General features: G+C 44.2%; 1 pseudogene; it reads right to left on the bottom strand.

Moving 5' to 3' along the window:
- Positions 1 to 129: 129 nt before the first annotated feature.
- Positions 130 to 1,152, bottom strand: LOC110286267 (melanoma-associated antigen B4 pseudogene; annotated as a pseudogene).
- Positions 1,153 to 3,257: the final 2,105 nt, after the last annotated feature.

The following is a 3,257-nucleotide window of genomic DNA, read 5'->3' as shown; positions in this document are numbered from 1 at the left end:
TATGAAAGTTATCAATCTGCATTCTAATACCAAGTTAATATTTTGTTACAAGACCTCAAAACTTTATCAACAACTTTTTTTTGCATAAAGACCTTTTCAGTCTTATAGCGGAGGCTACATAATATCTCACTAGCCAGTAAAATTGCCTGACTTGGCCTTAGAGTGTCCCTTGGCTTTGCCCTTAGTGCCAGCCTTGGCTGCAGCTTTGGCTTGAGCTTTCTCTTCCTCTTCAATCAAAGCCTGTTCATAACTAGATGAGTAAGCAGTGGGCATGGTTTCACCAATCTTACATAAAAAGTCCATCACTCTTCTCTTGCTGTATTCAGCATAAGCTTTTGGACCCCACAGGAACTGATAGCATGGAGGATCACTATCAGGAACCTGACGGTATTCTAGGTAGTTTTCCTGCACTAGCTCTTCAGTGATGAGCTTCCTTGCATCCCCAAAGATGAAGTGTGGGACCCCATCATAGACTCCTAACATACTCAGGAAGTGCCAGACCTTTTCCTCTGGGGCACAGTAACCATTTAAATAGATCACACTTAGGAGAGGGATCAGAATCCCCCTAGTAGGAACACCCAGCTCACTGCTCTCACTTCCATCATCCTGGAAATCTAGCTTACTGACAAGAATGTAGGTTTGACCATGGGGCTGGACTTCTTTCAACTCAATGCCAAAAACCATATCTAATTGATAGGAGGCTTTTTTGAAGATCTCAGGGAACTGCTCCTTGAACCTTTTGTTCACAAGCTGGAGCATTTCTCCCCTCCTTGCAGGCTCCTTAATTTTGTACTTGTAGAGCATGTACTCTACCAGCATTCCTGTTTTCCTTGATAGAAGATCCATCTGTTTGCCTCTGGAGGAGAGTGGGGCCCTACAAAAACTACCATTTTTCTCTTCTTGGCAATTTGCACCTTTTCCAGACCTTTTGCAGGCCATGCCTTTACCAGCAGAGGCGGTAGATACCCTGCCCTTTTGGAAGCCAGCAGTAGAGGTGCTTGCAACAGCATCTCCAGACTCATGATCAGAGCAGACAGGTGACTCTCCTTTCCCTCCTGCCTTGGCTTGAGCATCTGTTAGCCCCTGGGCCTCATCCTGGACCTGGCGGCGTTTCTCACGAGCACGGGCCTTACTCTTCTTTCCTCTGGGCATGATGGCTGTGGTCAGGAATAGAAAGCAGTAGTTTGCGTAAAAGAGCAGGTGTCCTTGTAACCTTGATCAGGAAAATAATACACCATAAGCACTTTTTGGAGATGCCAAACATCTTGATTTTTTTCTAACATTTATTTTCCCGCAGTTTGAGATCTCTGCTGTGAGAATGCACAGAGATTCTGTTCTGACCAGCTGCTATTAAATCTGATTTACCGAGGTATCTAAATACTCTTAATCCTTTCATACTCTACTCTCCTGGCTCTAAGAAAATACCCAGGGCCTGGATAAAACCTTCAGAGATCTCAGTCTACTCAAATAACTGGGTACAAAGTGCTGAGAATTCTGTAACACTCTATCTAAGACTCTCTGGTGTCTTCAACTCTTCTTCAGATTGCTTCTCTGGGCTCCCCGTTAAGCATAGAACTATTGCTCTCCTTTTTTTTTTTTTTTTAAACAAGGCCCTACAATATCAGACAAAGAATTTTACCTCTAGGCTCAATGAAATACATGCTGATCAGCTGGGATGGTAGCTCAATCCATAATCAGCTTGCCTTGCAACACAAGGTATTGAGTTTTAAACCTATAATCCATGTTTTAAAAGCAAAGCAAAGTGTGATGGATTGCAATTGTAATATCAGTGCTGGGGTGGAGACAGAAAGATCACTGGGGCTCAGCAACCAGGAAAGCTAGCCTACTTGCCAGAGGCAGACCATGAAGAGAACACCATCTCAAACACACACAGATAGCTCTGGAGCAAAAGTACTTTAATTTGGCATCTGGTTTCCACAAACATGAACTCACGCACTAGGACACACATATACATATGCATGCAGACAAAACATATTTCTTTCACAGCACAAACATAGGGACGGGGAATATTGAAAGTCCCAACACTAATCTTTGTCCTTTTGGGCTGAAAATGCCCTGCGAACAGTGACTAGCTAGTCAGACTTGTACATTCTGGTTATACTATAGGGACTGGGCTTTAAGTGGCCCCATTATTTCTGGAAGTGAACCCCCATGTTCATATGTCTTCTCTGAAATTAGGATCTACATACCAAGGGTAAAGTGGGCCTGTATTGGGTCTAGGCTGTCCCTTTTCAGAGAGCATTCTCAGAGGAGCAGACAGGGCTCTCATGTTGCTGGCTCCCCATTCACAAGCACTTTAAATGCCCATGCTATGCACCAGGTTGCAGTTTGCATTCAACCATGGCGTTAGCATCCCACTCAGACATTTTAAACTGACACCTTTTCATTATCTGCATTCATTTTACTAAGTCATGAGAACTGTTGTCAAATTCCACACATGGATCCTTGTAGTTAATCATCTCCCCCACTTCCTTCTCCCATTGCTGTGTCTCCTCACTTCCTTTCCCCTCCTCCTGGTCAATTCCCTACTCTGCTCTTATTTCTAACAGTGCATGACAGTTTGGGAGAGAGGCTTTGACTCTTTCATGTATTTCCATATATTTAATAACCTATGGTTTTACCACCCTGGGAATTCAACCTAGGGCTTCAGAACTGCTAAGGAAATCTAGCTGTACAACATATTTTCCCCCACCTTCTGATTTTAAAAGTAGTTTGGGAGAATATAAAAGCCTCAGGCTATGGTTCCTTCTGAACTCCACTTGTTAGAGGGCTACCTTAAACCTCCAGGTACCTCCTTCATATGGCTTGCTCTGATTCCCAAATGCTGGGCTTAGATACTCTAAGCATCACAGCATTTTAAGGCTCCCACTGATTCGCAAGCACTGGCCTTAGCTCCTCTAAACCTCCAAGTATCTCATTCTTATGGAACCCTCTTACTCCTATGTGCTGGGCATGGCTACCCTAAGCTACATAGTGCTTCTCACTTCAGGTTCCCTCTGAATTCCAAGTACAGGGACTGACTAAGACTCACATTACATTCCCCTTATGACTCCATCTGACCCCCAAGTGCTGGGCAGGGCTACATGAAATTATGCTTTATCCAACACCTACTTGCTGGAAATGGCTGCACGAAACGTTATACTACCTTCCTTTTCTGGTTCCCTCTGACACCCAAGGGCTGAGCTTGGCTACCTTAAGCTTCTCCTTATCCTCCCCCCCCCTTATGCCTTCCACTG

The sequence above is a fragment of the Mus caroli genome, unplaced genomic scaffold (assembly GCF_978045245.1).
Source record: "Mus caroli unplaced genomic scaffold, Mus_caroli_1 scaffold_5, whole genome shotgun sequence".
Taxonomy (NCBI): domain Eukaryota; kingdom Metazoa; phylum Chordata; class Mammalia; order Rodentia; family Muridae; genus Mus; species Mus caroli.
Note: the sequence above shows the minus strand (reverse complement) of the source record. Positions and strands in the feature narration are given on the sequence as shown.